The sequence below is a fragment of the Miniopterus schreibersii genome (assembly GCF_964146895.1).
Source record: "Miniopterus schreibersii genome assembly, chromosome: 12".
Classification (NCBI taxonomy): Eukaryota; Metazoa; Chordata; class Mammalia; order Chiroptera; family Miniopteridae; genus Miniopterus; species Miniopterus schreibersii.
Window position 1 is genome coordinate 59,681,546 of NC_138112.1, and position 15,516 is coordinate 59,697,061.

Below are 15,516 nucleotides of genomic sequence, written 5' to 3' on the forward strand. Positions count from 1 at the left end.
TCCCTTTCCTCACATTTAAAAAAAAGTGATTATTTCCCTGTGGATTCAACATCATTATAAAGAGAAAGCATTTAGAACCATGTCTACATATAGTAATCACTCAATAAATATTACCTATTATTGATATTTTTCATATTATTATTGCAGTTTTTGTAAGGACGCAATGAGATAAAATATGTAAAATAACCCACTACAGTTTCTACCACATAATAGATGGTGAAAATAGCAGCTTTCTCCATTGTTTTAACTTCCTAGGCACAACCCGCTCCAGCAGTAGTTTGCTCTACAACAGCTTTTATAAAAAGCACCTGAATTTGGTTTGAGTCTCACTTCAGAGCACGTTGCTACCTAAGTATGAATGAAGAGTCTATACTGTGCACAATATGGTAAACGCAGTGTAAAGACTACAAAAGGGATGATTCCAAGTCCTTGAACTTGGCCAGGAGTCATGCACTTTGAATAGATCTACTTAATAAGTATCTGTATCCAAAGCCCAGATAATCATTTCCTCCATTTTGCTTATGAAGAAGCATTGAGCCATATTCCTTGGACCACTATCCCTAGGTAGGCAGAATGGAGCATGTAAGGATGGGCTATGTCAGTGCTGAGATGACAAATTAGACAAAGTCAAAGCTGGATAGAAGCACATTCAGAGCTTGCAGATGTCCAACAGCATGGGTGTTCCAGACAATTTAAAGAACTTCTCCAGTGGACTTTCATCTACTGAAGAGGATTGTTTTGTTTTTGCTTTTGTGTCCTTACTTCCAGAAAAGCCTGTACATTCTCTTTCAAAAACAAGAACCTGTTCCTAGGAGATGAGAGGAGCAATGCAAAAATAGCACGGATGCAGTTCAAGTTGTTCCTTTGAAAAATGATAGCTACAGCCAGATGATCTGGAGGAAGAACAAGGCTCCTTAGATGGTCATTAAAACTCCAAACCTCAATGCGATGGAGCGTTACAGGGAAGTAAACACAAAACTAACCCTTCTAGCAAGTTACAGTGTGAGACATAACGTATCCTTCCCACTTTTCACCATTAGACCTAGGGCATTTATTAGTGATTCCCTCTCAAGCACCTCATCCCCCTTGTCCCTCAATAGCCCCTGAATTCTGATGCATTTGAGCATCAACTCCATTCCCTTGAAGCCAGTGTCTGGTCTATAAGTGGACACATGACCTAAGCTAGACCAGTAAGCTTAGATCTCAGGATGCTTGCTGGGAATAAGGGGACAAAACTAGAACCTTTCTTTAGTGGATGGGTGAGGGAATGCAAAAACAATAGTGATGGAAATGGTCCATGGAGGAGGAGTGACCAAGAGAATTACAGCAAATAGAGCAGAAGTCCCTTTGATATCCTTAACATTCGGATAAAATCACACCTGAATTTCATGAACTATGGGATGTTTCATTGGCATGTGTCAGTAACTTTTCTTTTTTTGCTTAATCTAGTTAGATTTTGTTCCCTTATTTCCAATCTAAGGCATCATGACCAACACAATGCCTGAGAGATGTCCCGGAGGAAAACTTGACTATGGACGGATGAAATTCATGTGTCCAGCATGAGTGCAACAGAAGCATATTCCAATAAGCCTCTCTATTCTGCTTTCCAAACTGTAGAGTTACACCAAAATTATCAGGAACTTTAGCATTTCAAATTAGAAATGCATCTTCTAATGCGCTTTTCCCCTTTCCATTAAACAATCTGCCCTACATTATTTTTAACTTCATTCTGCCTGAGGTACATGCCTAGTGATTATTTCATAATACTGTTGTATGAAACGCCTCTGATATTTTTACAAATAGCCTGAGTGTTTTCCATGTGCAAGCATTCTGCTAAAAAAATTTACCTGCATTATTTCAATTATAACTTGCCACAGTCCTGTACTATATTTATTCCCATACTTCAGGTAAGACAGCTGAGGTCCAAAAGAGTAAGTAAGATTGTGCAAAGCCACGGACTGAAGGAGTGACAGGGCTCAGCTCCATCTGGCTTCTATGTTTTCATATCACCAACCTTGTAGAATCACTGGGTGCTCTAAATAGGAGACGTGCAAAGCACCAAACACATAGAACTCAGCATAGGGCGACTAGTATGCTGGGGCTACACTTGGGGAGATAACATTTGATTCTAACATCACTAGTATATGAACCGGAGAAAAAACAAAGAGTTCCTCTGAATCTAATAACACAAAGGTCTCTGATGAATTCTTTGGCTCTGAACTCCCCACCCCCTCTTTCAGGTAAGAATCTGGGCATATTTACAGGGAAGCCTAGATATGGCCTTGATGCCAGTCCTGGAAGAAAGAGAAGGAGCCTCTGGGTGTCAGCACCCACGGCTGCCTCAGACCTCTCAGTGATGCTCAAAATCCCTCCTGTTTCCTCTGTACAAACACCTAGGAGATGTGCTGTGCCTCACTCCTGCTGGCTGAAAGGCCCAGGGCCGCCTTACAATGAACAGTAGACAGAGCGCGATGGGACTGAGGGCTTTAACACAGACGGAGCCTCTGTCCCTTCTTGGCTGCCGCCACCAGCAGCAGGGTTGGACCTGAAGTGATGGCGCTGTGCCGGCAAAGCACTTTGGCACATGCCGGGATGGGAAAGGCTCTAATGAGACCCATTTCACAATTCACCGGCCACGTGCATTAAGCAGGCAGAGATTTCTTCCTCACAGCCGCAATATCTCCCAGGGCCCAGGGCCGTGATAGGGTCCCCCACTACCCACCAAACCAGATCTCTCGCTGTCCCCTCACTTCCCTTTCTTTGGTGGTCAAATAAGCTAAAGGGGAGAGGCAGCCGTCTTAAAGAGGCAGGAGGCATTTTCCACTGCAGATCCCTGGCAGGGTCTACAGGAACCTCCCAGAGACCCGCAATGCATGCTAATCCTTCCACTGGATAGGAGAGCAGCCTCCTTCATAGGAAAGTCATTGTGCTCTCTAATTGTCGGAGACTGCTGCTTTGCACTCTCCTGGAGCGATCCAATTAACATATCACCACAACACCGACCATTATAATAAGTCTGTGTCCCACCAACGAGGGGAAGCCCCTACCCTGCTTCCATCCACCGCCTCCCTCTAATTAGGCCTTTAATACGTAAACAGACAGGGGAATGCGAAGCCTGGAGAGAGGGCTGTAGTCTGACTCAGCCTGAAAGCGACCTAGTAGAGCTGCAGTATTTTCCTTGTTAATGGGAACAAGTTGGGAAACTGAGAACAAAAGAAAGAACAGGAGGAGGGAAAGGATGGGGAGGGGGGAACTACGGACTGAGGGACATAGGGAGGGTGAAGGGAGGGCGAGAAGGAGAGGGGAAGGCTGCTGGCTGCTTGGAGGAATTGAAAAAACGTGTAACTTCTGCTGGAAACTATCGCCATGGCAACGTCCAAACAATGCAGAGAAAGCCTTCATAGTTCCATTCTTGCCTTCCAACGTAGACGTTAACTCTTTTAGGGTGACTTCTGACTTTCGGCCTTTTCAATCAGAAGAAATCGGAGTCCCCTGGATCACTCCCCATAATGCATTTAAATTAATTCACCCACACACATGCTCTGGTTCCTGCAGAGGTGATTCTCACTGGAGATCCTCTAACAAAGCTGCAAACATTCTCCTTTCCCAGAACAGCCAACCTCAGGGTAATCGATCACTCTCCCTTCGTCCCCCCTCCCCCCCTCTCTCTTAAGGTTGTAAAAATCAGTATATTCTGACATCTGGTTGATTCAACTGTAAGCCATTGAAGAGAAGCACATCTTTACACTTTCAAATGTCAAGCACCTTTCTCAAAAACCCCATATTTTAGTTACTGAACTTTCCAACATCATTATCAAGTCCTTGGTTCAAAGAAAACATGTCTATTGTCCTGAGAATGAGTTTTTTTAGTACGATGTTTCTTAGGCTTAAATAAATAAATAAATGGATCAGCTCTATGGACAATAGGCTATTAAACCACCGTAAATCAATCAATCAATCAGCTTGTTCTTGGCAAGGCCACCTTTAAAATACCATTGACTTGAATAATTATAGGACAGTATTAGTCATTATAAGAAAACAGACCTTACCCTTTCATAATCTATGAAACCCAGCCCCTCCCGGTCACAGATAAACCACCTGAGCAACAGATAAAGAAATATAATCAGATGGCTAAATTCTTCAACATCCTGAGCAGTGACCTGGTTAAAATCAATGGGATGAAACAAATGGACCCGTGCCAAGAAAACAGTGTTGTCTCAGCAGTTTGCAGTTTGTCAAGAACCAGAGACCACACTCAGCACTGGCTCTCTGCAATCAAACTTCCCGGCACACCTCCTGATACTGCCTCACAGGGGATGGAGCAACCAGGGAACCTTGTTTGGATGTTCTGGGACCAAACTGCTGTTGAGAGGATTCAAAGGGATGGGACAGCTAGATTTTTAAAGTACTGTGAAGTATCACTCTTAATGCTCTCTGGTTTACTAATCTTCTTAGATTAATCCTACTAACCCCAAACTGGAAAGAAATCTAAAAAGAGAAGAAAAACTTTACTAAAATGGACTAAAAGAAAAACAAATATCCAGTTTATCATACTCAAGGCATTTCTATTCAAAGACTGAAGAATAAAATTAAACCATAATTAAATGGTACCTTAGCCTTTCCTTTCATCTAACCCAGGGTCTTCTGCTGCTTCTTAGGGCAGAAAGGAGGAAGCGTCCTCTGAAACAGAAGCCAGAGCACCTCTGAAAATGCACAGCTGGTGCAGGACCCCAGGTGTTTACATAGTGTGCAAAGTGATTGCAGCTCACCCAATTTTTAAATGCAGACACTCTTACCCAGGAGATCTATTTCCCCATTGTATGATTCCATATTTGGGCATTACTCAAATGTAAAATTCATAGTCTTTTTCCAATGGTCATTTGTGAGCAAGAAGGCCCGCTTTAAATAACTGTGGAATGCACAACTTCCAGGGGCACCTTCATTTCTGTGAACAGTATCCTTTGAACACTGCCACTGAGGAGTGTGCATTGTAAAACTTGTGATGAGCCATTAGCACATCCAATTAGCACTAAAATGTATTTACAGAACTACTATCCATATTTCAAAAAGCCAACTAGAAACCGTGCATGTTCTCACACAAATGCATAATTAAAACATCTTTCTTTTGGCTCAACTTATGTCAACTCAAGTTAACAATGTTCATCCGGTGCATTTTAAGAATGATGATTGGCAGGTATGTGTTTTTAATTAGACAACATGGAGAAACAAATTGCAATGTGTTTATTAGGCAAAGTAGTTTTGAAACATTGATCCCTAGAGGAAAAATAATAAAAGATGGTCTTAGTGGTAAAAATATTGGAAAAATTATGGCTTCCACCATAAACTGAACTGAAGAACCTCTTTGCCCTAAAGAAATGCGTATCAGTACACTCACTGATTGGTTCTACCAAAATATGTTGAAAATTCTTATGAGCTAGGTTAAATGCAGATGACAAGATGAGGACAATGTCCTCAAATAAGTCACAATCTAGTGAGTTTGGGCCAAATAAGTAGATATATTATAACAGTGATAAGAGCTATCGCACATATATGAATAAAGCATTGGTGTACAGAGGACAGTGGACCATAGGGACCTGGGAGATTTTCCCAGAAGAGGTAACTTGCTCCGAACTTTGGCGTATAAAGAGTATGTCACAGACAAATAGAGTGACTCTCACATGCTTGGGATATCTCCTGAAGAATGAAACATTCAGAATGACACGCAGACATGAGAGGACGTGAATAGGTTGGCCAGACCATATTATCAAGAAAAGAATCCGGATTTTATTCCGTAAATATATGTATACAATAGAGAGAAGGGAATTTTTAGCACTATTTCTTAGGATGATCCTTCTGAGGGAACAATGAATAATGGACTACACTGAAGAAAAGTTGGCATCCACAGAAAGGCAAGAAAGTTAAAAAGGTATCTAAATCAGTAATGATAGAATCTGGACTAAGAGACAAAAAAGCTGAGCTTAGGATAGTGCATAGATTTGATGGGTGGTTGGATATGAGGGAGCTTAAAGAGACAGCGATATAATTGAAACTGAAACTATATAGCCTCCGGGAGGAAAAATAATCAGTTCCAGTTAAGTTTGCAAGGCCTACTGCCCAGGTAAGGAAGTGGGATCCTGGTGGCAATGGAGATGGAGGCGTCTTCAGCATACACAGGTGACTGAGGCCAAGGATCCAAGTGTCATCTCACACAAAAAAACAAAAAAACCAGCTGACATCTCTCAAGGATGCAGAGAGACTGGGACTAGAATAAGTTCAAAGGGGAAGCCCTGGACAATTAAGGAGAGAGCAGGAGGAGAATGAAGTGAAAAGAATTCAGGAAGCGACAGCAAGCAGCCCCTGGAGCCCCTGGAGGAGTTTCAGAAAGCCAGCAGCAGGGATGCGACCAAGTGCCACAGAGAGATCCAACATGACCAGGATGGAGATCAAACCCGTTGGGTTTGTAGGATGTTGAAACTAAACTCCAAAATTATTAGTGTTGACCATATTTCTCATACAATTCTGAGTTTCCAGACGATCTCATAGCATTTTGCAAAGCCTATCTGACCATTAGTTACCTTGACTGAGGACAGTTTTTCCCATCTCTCCGAGAAGCTGTCCTTCCTCACTTATGGGCATGCTTGGATATTACTGAAGATTGGCAAAAGCATGCAAGGTATATGTGACAACCTTCATTTCAGGAAACAGGGGAAAGGGAGGCTGCAGACTTCTCAGTCTCAATTAGAATACTCCCACTGAGTCCCAGGTTAGATGACAGTGAGCTACTACACCTATGCTACCAAGTCAACAAGTCTGCATTTACTGATTCTGATCTCATTTCTAAGGTCAGAAGAAATGTAGTCTCTACTTCCAGCTCCACCACTTAGTTGCTGAACAACCTCAGACAAGTTACTTAGCCTCTCTGTGTTTCAGTTCCCTAAGTGAGAACTAAAGAGAACACTATATGTTATATTTTTAACATACTGCCTGGTGCCTATCAGATGCTCAATAAATGGTAGTTACTATTACTATCGCTGTTATAAAATTATACCTATAACCTCCACAAGCGTTCAAAGCTTCCATGAGCACAGAAAGATACCATCAACGTAAGTCAAAGTTGAAATAAAAGGTTATGAATCTCACATAAGTTTTTTTTACCTTTTTTAGGCTTCAATATAAATCTTATTGACATTGGGAAACATTACCAAAAATAATATTATCAACTTTGATAGCAGAATCAGCAAAATATTTTCATTTACACTCAGTAACTGTGAAGCATAAAACATTCACAGACTTTCAGTTAGATGTTCCCATTTCTGTGGAAAGTAGCCAAATATTTCAGTGAAAGGTGAGCTAGCATTTATTGTGTACTGACCATGCATCAAACACTTAGACATGTTAATGCTCCCAAAACATCAAGAAAAATGATCTCCAGTTTTACAGTGGAGGAAACTGAGGCATAGCAAGGTTCACTGGCCTACTGAGGATCCTCCTGCTAACAGGTGGTAAACAAAATTGGAAAACAATGTTGCTCTATTCCAAATCTCATTGTATTTCCTCTACAAACACTCTAGAGATTTCTTTTACCCTTTACTCTATATATCAGCCATTTTAACACCAATTCTGCTTTTCTCTCAAAATACTGTGCTGTTCCTCTCCACATTTTAAAAACTAGTAACCTGAGATCAATACTTTTATATTTTTAATTCCTAGGAATCTTGAATTCCTAGGTGATCAATTGTGAATTCAGATATAAAAATCTTAGTGCTTGAAGAAATGTTAGATTTTACTTTTATTTAACAGAGAAGAAGATAAGACCAACCTAAGAGAGGTTAGGTGACTTGTACATATTATTACAGTCTATTACTGACAGCATCAATAACATATATTTTGCATCACCTAACTTTCAGGCCTAGACTTTTCCAATGTAAGGAATCCATTCAATGGTGCTTAATATCAGTGTGTGATGTCCTCTTTGCACACACACACACAGTGTCAAAACACTCATTGATATTTCTCACTAAGTTTCTATAAGTTGCAGAGGTATGTAAATGCATTTGAGTCTTTTGGAGGAAATGTCTCTTAAAATAAGTTCAATTAGTCAGTCATAGGATATTTACTGCAGGCACACTATTTCTCAGACATTCCTTTGAGGGGCTGAGAACATGCCAGAGAACAAATAAACCCTTGTCCTCAGAGTGTTACAAGCACCCTGTTTTAGCTGCAAGATCTGCCCAACCAAGTTTCAACTGTCGAATTGACATTTCTGTAGAGAAATCATTTTGCAGAAGGATGCAACAGACTCTTGGTCTCCTTGGAGAGTCTTCGAAGACACTATAGACAAATCTATTTTTTATGCCTGTATTATAAAATACTTGACAATTTACTGAAACTTTACTTGGACACGGAATATATTTTCCACAATTCACAAAGCATGTTTCAATCTTTCCTGAGGGAATGGCATTCACCAAAGCACTTCCAAATGTGTTTTAAAAGTGTAGGAACTTATAAAAAGGGGCTGCATCTATTTGCATTCTCAAACTTAATCTTGTCTATGTATTTTTCCTTTGTTACTCTCTATACCAACATGATTTTAGATTAGCAGCTTCAGTCAAACAAGACCATATTTGTTTTTTGCAAACTGTGCATTACCTAAACTAAAATCAGAGATGCCCAACTTAAGTGCATATTTATTGAATGTCTGGCGGTGCCTGACATATATAATCTGATTCCATCCATGTGCTTCCTTATAACCTCTATCTTACAGATAAGCATACAGGCTCAGAGAGGTTAAATGGTGGAAGTAACACACGTGACCTAGTGGAAAGATGAGTACACAGACTCACTTAGGAGGTCAGAGTCCAAGTTTACCAAATATCTCAGCCACATTTAGGAAGCACATAAAAAATAAAATGCATCAAATGGTAAGAACTTCTACAGATGATGTCTTCTTAAGATCAGCAAGGTTGGTTAACTTTAGGATACTTCTTCAAAATAAACACAGATTTCAAACTGACTTCGGAATTGACCAGAAGCCGTATAAAATTCCAATGGGCAATTCCTCAGCCTGGCTGTGTGGTTATAACCTGCAGATATGACATCAAGGATAACAGTAACAACAGTAGGGCCCTTTTCCCTCCGAGAGGAAACAGGTCTCTGGCAGCATATTGAGGAAATGGAAGAAACACAGAGCTGCTATTACAGAGAATGAAATTATGAGCAAAGACCAGGACTGGTTGCCTCAGAAAACCATTATTGAATTGGCGTTGGAAGATTTGCACGTGCAAACAATAAGACACTTATGTCTACATGAAGTCTTGATTCCAGAAACTATCAGGCCTTTACCCTACCACAAAGCAAAGGTGTTTAACGAACACAGAATTCATTATAACTGGGAAGACTATGAATCCAAATTGTGAATTTGGGGGCCTTCATATAAGGAATGGGATTTTATGGCCTCTAATTTAAATTATATTGCTGCCCAAAATCTGTGTTTATTTTGTGCATTCCAGGTCCAGACAAAGTAATATGCAGCTAAAATTATCCATTGAATATGCAAAATCTATCATGTGCAGCTTTCAGACCAAAATAACAGCAACACAATAAGAGTCTTATTTCCTCCCAAATATCTCATTTAAGTATTATCTTTGTTGAGATTTGAGTTTTCTGTACTTTAAAGAGAAAATCTTGATTTCAGTTTCCAGCTTGAAGCCGCATTTCAATCTAAAATGATACGCTGCAGCCAGTCTGTCCTGCTAAGAACTCAAAGGAAGAATCTGGCAACGACTGTAAGGCCAGTTACACATTCCCTCCTTCTCAAGTGTAGCCACTAGACTTGGTAAAGTGTCTGGCCAGCCTGTATTCATTCCCTGGAAGTTAATCCAAATTAATCCTAGAACAACCATAACAAACAGCCCTCTTTAGAGGGCCTATTATGCTTGAGGCTTTGCATAACATTACTTTTAATTCACCAAACAATTCAAATTCATTGAATTCTAATTTGTTGATATGCTCAATCCCATCCCACAGATGAGAAAACAGAGGGACAGAGAAATTAAAGGTGTGGCCCAAAGCATACAGCTATTAAATCAGAGGAGAGAGATAATTTTAAAAGAGAACTTCAAAACTTGCAAAACCCAGCAGTTTCTGGGCCTGTGGTCCCCAGCAGAATCCCAGTACACAACTACCAACTCACAAATGTTATTCAGGGGGCACCAACTTTGGCCCTGAAATAAGCTCACGAGGTGGGTTCCCACGTCTCCATTCTTTCATCAGTCCACGAACAAGTTGCCTAAAACGCAGAGCCAAAGCTGACTGCCAAACCAAAGGAGCTAAACCCCAAACTGGTCAATGTGTCCCTAACTGTAGTGCTGGGGAAATGAGTGATTCCCCAGATGAAAACCGATACCTTGGATGCTCCACCATCTCCAGATATGAGGAACGTGCTTAAGTGGAGCTGGGTGGGAGGAAACATTTCAGCCTACACTTTTAAAGACATTCAATTCTCTCCCTCCCTTTTCCTCTCCCTCCCCTAACCCCTTCCCTCCTCTCATTCAGAAAAGGTAGCCAGCCAGTGTAAATGTTGGAGGGCACAGAAAGGGGGTGGCGACTCTGAAGGGGAGGAAGGCACTTGGAGGTCTCCCTGGAGCAGCAGTGAAGAAATGCTAACGTCAAAAAGAAAAAGAAAAAATTAAAGGAAAAGGGAGAGTAAAAACCTCTCCCGGTTGGCAGAGGCGAGGCTGAGTTTCCCACGTGAAGCCCAGAGCTGAACTGTGCAGGAAGAAAACGTCCAAGTACAGTTTTTCCCTCTTTTCTCTTTTGTCAGTTGTGCCAAGTTGCAACTGGGCGGGAACTTAACTTGAGTCAATCTATGACCACAGTGGTAACTTAACTGAGGTCATGTGAAAATAAAACAAGCAAGCAAATAAAAAAAAATAAAAACTGCAAGGAATGATAAGATATGCAAAAGCCTACAGAGATCTTAGGGGGGGGGAAACACAAAAAACCTGCATGATCATTTCCATGGGTTGGTCAATTTATTGCCTGATCTGTGCCCCAATAGGAAACATGTGCCCAGAAAAGTAAATTAGAGAAGTGCTTGTCTGTCAGCTAGTTTAGTTAAGGAGTAATGAAAGGGATAAGGGTAGATGATAGGAGTGGAAGGACAGGCTGAGATGCTTTTAGTAGGGTGTTTCTGGTTTCTATTACCACCTCCTTAATATAAATCTAACTCCGTGGTTCCTTAATGACTCTCCAGGGACCACCACTCACTGGATTAAATGTGCCCAACACCAAGAAGGACCCAGGAGAGGGCTGTCTTTCACCTCCTTCAGGATATGCCAGAGCTGTGGATCTTATCTTTTTAAAAAATAATATTAAAGCTAGGGTTATCTGAGATCATCCATTGGGGGGGGGGGGGGAAAGGCCTCAAAAGAGATATAAATGTTGGAGATGGGCTAGTCCTCAGGTCCAGTGTGGCAGGAGTTTATTTTGAGCTCTCAGGACAGGTTCTTTCCTTGACCCTTCTAGACAAAAATGGCAGCTGCGGGGACAGGAGTAGCCAGGCCATGTATGGCTGGTTCCTATCCAGTTTGGATCCCAAGCTGAGTTGTGTCTGCTGTTCTGAGGCCTGGGTGAGTCACCTGTCTCAGATGGTTTGGCCATTCACCAAAGAGTTATAGCTTCTCTGGGCCTCAGGTCCCTTTTCTGTATTGGCTTGAGATCTCTGAGGAGTCTTCTGGCTCTAGTTATATAGTTTATGATTCTGATAGAAGGCCTCAGAGAGGAATGAAGAAGAGGGGAGAGGAGTTCTGTTAAAAAGAAAGAAAGGGAGGGAGGGAGGGGAAAGAAGGCTATTCCTACAGGCCCTCAGGCTCTCTAAACATTTTCTACCTCTTCTTATTTAGCTTTATTGGCCTCTTTCCCCCAAAACAAACCTGAAACGTGAGAAGCACTGGTGTTCAACACACAGACCTTTTCTTTAGCTCCTTTACCTAAGTTACCACACAGGATACCCAGTCCCTGCCTTTTTCTCAAGAGCCCTGGCCCAGCGATGTGGGAAGGTTTCTCACAAAACCCAAGCCAACTGCCCAAGCCATTTACAATGTAGTATCCAGCCTCTCTGTTACCCAAAGAAGTGGTTAGTTACACGGAGGTGGGCTCGAAGAGAAGTGGGTCCTCCCTCCCCTCTCCTTATCACCAGCAAGAATTGAGGCAATCTGGAGACCACCCTGGAACATGTGTTAGCAAGAGAGACTGGGGAAAGTGTGGCCTCCTGTCTCCCCCATTCCCACACCTCCTCCCTCAGTCCACCAGGAGCCAGAAGCCAGCCTTCATCTGCTAGGTTTATTATCATATTTTTGTGTTAATCCATTCTGTTGATCTGCAATGTCAGGTTGGATAATGAAATTTAAATTAGGCCCCTTCGATTTCCAATGGCTAAAAAACTGTGCATCCAGCTCCGGGGCTGCCAGGCAACTTAAATAAGCATTCTAGAGTGTCAATCACACAGCACAGGCACCCCTCACTGCAGCGGCTTTCTTGGGGCGACTTCTTTCCTCACTGGTGAACATTTTTGCAAAGGCAGGCGTTTGCCCAGGATGCAGACAACCTGCATCTATAGCAAGCCAGCTCCTCCTTGAGTACAGGCTGATGGAGCAAATGCGTGGGCCACCCCCTCTCTCCTTTCTGGCCCCCTACAGCGATGTCTTTAAAAACCACACTCAGGGAGGTGAGGGAATAATGGGACTAGGAGCAAGAAATGAATGGGCCTTTTTCTTTACCAATAAATAAGAAAGTAAGGATCACTCACTGTATTTCAGACCGATCACGGCAACATCCAGACGGAAATCCAGGTGGTTAAGAACAGGCTAAAACGCATGATCTCGACCCCAAAAAGAAAAAAAATAATAAAAGGAAGAGGGAAAGAAAGGAGCTTGATGAAAAATCCAACTGCAATTATCCGTCAATTTTAGTCAACACAGGCACCAATCCAAGTGTGCTCTGCTGGTTCCTCTCCCCCAGTCAGTGCCTCCTTCTGCCGCGGTCAACTTTTCTTCTCCAAAATTCTTTGCAGATGTTTTATTAATTTCCTCGAAAACACCATCATATCAGGTCTTTTACTCTCCTAAAAAAAAAAAAAAAAAAAGCCCCAAACTTTTCATTCCAAAAATATATCCTTGGCTGACTTTCTCCTGTATAGAAAAACAATGAACACACTTTTTCCTTGTGGCTCGTCGGTTCTCCATTACCGATCATCTTTTTTTTTTGGGGGGGGGGGGGGCGCTGTTTTATTACGGATCCGTGTCAGCGCGCGGGCCCGACGCGGGTCTGCCTCCTCGCCCGGCGCCCCCAGGGCGCGCGCCCTCGCGCGGGGCAGGATCCCGGCCTCAGGGGGCGCAGCTTCGCTCCTCCGGCTCCCCCGCACGCTCCACCGCCTCTGGCTCTAGGACGGCGCCGCGTCCCGCATCCTTCATGGCTGCAAGGCACCCAACCGCCACCGCCGCCAAAAAAAAAAAAAAAAAGTCTCCTTTTACATCGTCGATTCCTCCTCTCCGCAACCCCCACCTTTCCGAGGAATTTGGGGATCAACTCGCCCCGCTCATCGCCCTCTCGGCCGGCCCCTTCTCCAAAGATCTGATTAGATTTCTCATCACAACCCAGTGCGCAATTGGGTCTCTGCTGTCAGCCTCCCGGGCCAGCCGCCGTCCCCACTCGCTCCGGACTCCCGGTTATATCCTGTCTCCTTCCCTCCGCCGCCTCCGCAATTTCATAACCTCACGTTAAACGGAGTGCGGGGGGCGGGGGCGGGGGCAGCGGAGGGAAATTTCAGGGCTCCGTCGGCCGTCGAGAAGCCGCCCCGACTTTCTGTCTCAAAGGCTAGCGGGGCTCTCCCGGCCCCTGCCCCGCCCCCACGGCCCCGCGTCCGGTGGCTCCAGGTGCGGCGAACTCCGCGAGCAGCAGCGCGGGGGTCACGGGGAAGACGCGTGACGCGGGCCCTCGCCGGCGGCCCCCGCCAGCCCCCGGGGCCCCCTCTTCTCCATCAGCGGGCGGCGGATCCGGGGTGGGGGGAGGGCGCCGCGGCGAAAGAAGTTCCAAGTGGGCTTTTATTTCAAACGGGGAGGGCGAAGTGCGGGGACCGACGGGATGGCAGGCACGTTAAAAAACAATATGGAAAGGAAGACGGAACGGAAAACAAATCCCTAATCGCTGGCTCCGCTCACGCTCCGCGCACGAAACTGCAGCTTTGCTCTCAGGTCCAGCTGCGCCGGGCACACGGCGGAGCCACAAGTTGGTTCCTCGCGGCGCAGACCTTCCCGGCGCCGGCGGGGCCTCGCGGGCGGCGCGTTCCCGGGGCGCAGCTACTCCGCGCCGCCCCGAGCGCCCGCGCCGCGGCCCCGCGCGCCCCGCGCCGCAGGCTCCCGCGCCCCGGCCGTCCACTCGGCAGGAACTCTCCTCCTTCCCTCCCGCTGCTCTCCCCTCTGCCTTCCCCCAAATAAATAAATGCTCTCCGGGTGCCGGCGGCAGCTCCCGAGTCTAGGCTTTCCCTCGGCCGGCGCCACGTCCCAACATTTAGGGACCCGGCTCCCCCAAATCTCCTCTCGGACTGCAGTCTCCGTCCCTCCTCGGCCCCTCTTCGCGTCCCCTCTTCCTTCCCCTCTCTCTTCTGTGATCAGTGAAACACAATTACCCAATTACCTCCCATCATCTTAGCACTGATTGGTCAATTGCGTTAACGCTTGAAGCCGAGGAAGCGGGCACCGAGCCTCTGCGGCGGGGCACCGCTGCCACCTACAGGGCGCAGCCCGAACAGCTGCGTTGCGAGGCCACCCCCACGCTCTGAGCTTAGTAATGTGCAAAGAAACTCAGGAGCTGTGTGGGAGAAGTTGTCTTTTTTTTTTTTTCTTTTTTTTTTCCCCCCCTCTAAAAGCCTGCCTGTTTTCATCCCTGAAGCCAGGAGCTGGAGCTACCAAGGGGGAAGACAATGAAATCAAATTGCCACTAGAATTTCAAAAATCTCACCAAACACACAAAGATGTTGCTTTCCGATTGCAGAGCAAGAGCCTCTCCCCTGCCTGGTCAAGCGGGCTGGTCACCGGTAAGGACAGCACAGCACATACCAGTATTACCTAGGGCAGGCTGACCAGAAGGAACCTAGGAGGAGGTGAAAAGCTGCTGGGGAGGGAGCCTGTTGTCCAGCAGGATAACCTGACCAGGAGGAAGCTCTGTAAAGGCAAGATCGGAGCCTTCAGCCGGTGCAGTGTTGCAGTAAATTGGCCTGTTCAGCTTGTACAAGACATCCAGGACAGTTTGACAACTCAATTGCAACATCCCTGGCTCCTGGCTATGGGCCTTTACAACAAGACATGTTGGGGGGAGGGGGCCGGTGGCACATTTCAATTTCACTGGGTCTTCTTAGGTTGATGGGCCCACAGAATAATATTACTACTAATGCATTTATGCCGGTTTTTTTCTCCACTATGTAACTGTCCTCAGGCCCTTTCTGTAAGCTACCATTAC

The 15,516-nt window shown here is 44.6% G+C and overlaps 1 protein-coding gene across 15 annotated transcripts in view; it reads right to left on the minus strand.

The window, feature by feature from the left end:
- LRRC4C (leucine rich repeat containing 4C) overlaps positions 1 to 15,516 on the minus strand; it is an 834,219-nt gene that overhangs the window by 125,117 nt on the left and 693,586 nt on the right. The window contains exon 1 of one of the 15 annotated variants that reach the window (XM_081155241.1): positions 12,809 to 13,756. The exons of 10 other annotated variants lie outside the window; for them this stretch is intronic. The gene's annotated coding sequence lies outside the window, so the exon portion shown is untranslated. Of the gene's footprint in view, positions 1 to 12,808; positions 13,757 to 15,516 lie in introns of those variants that run through there. 4 more of the 15 variants (XM_081155244.1, XM_081155243.1, XM_081155253.1 and 1 more) reach the window with 4 other exon arrangements.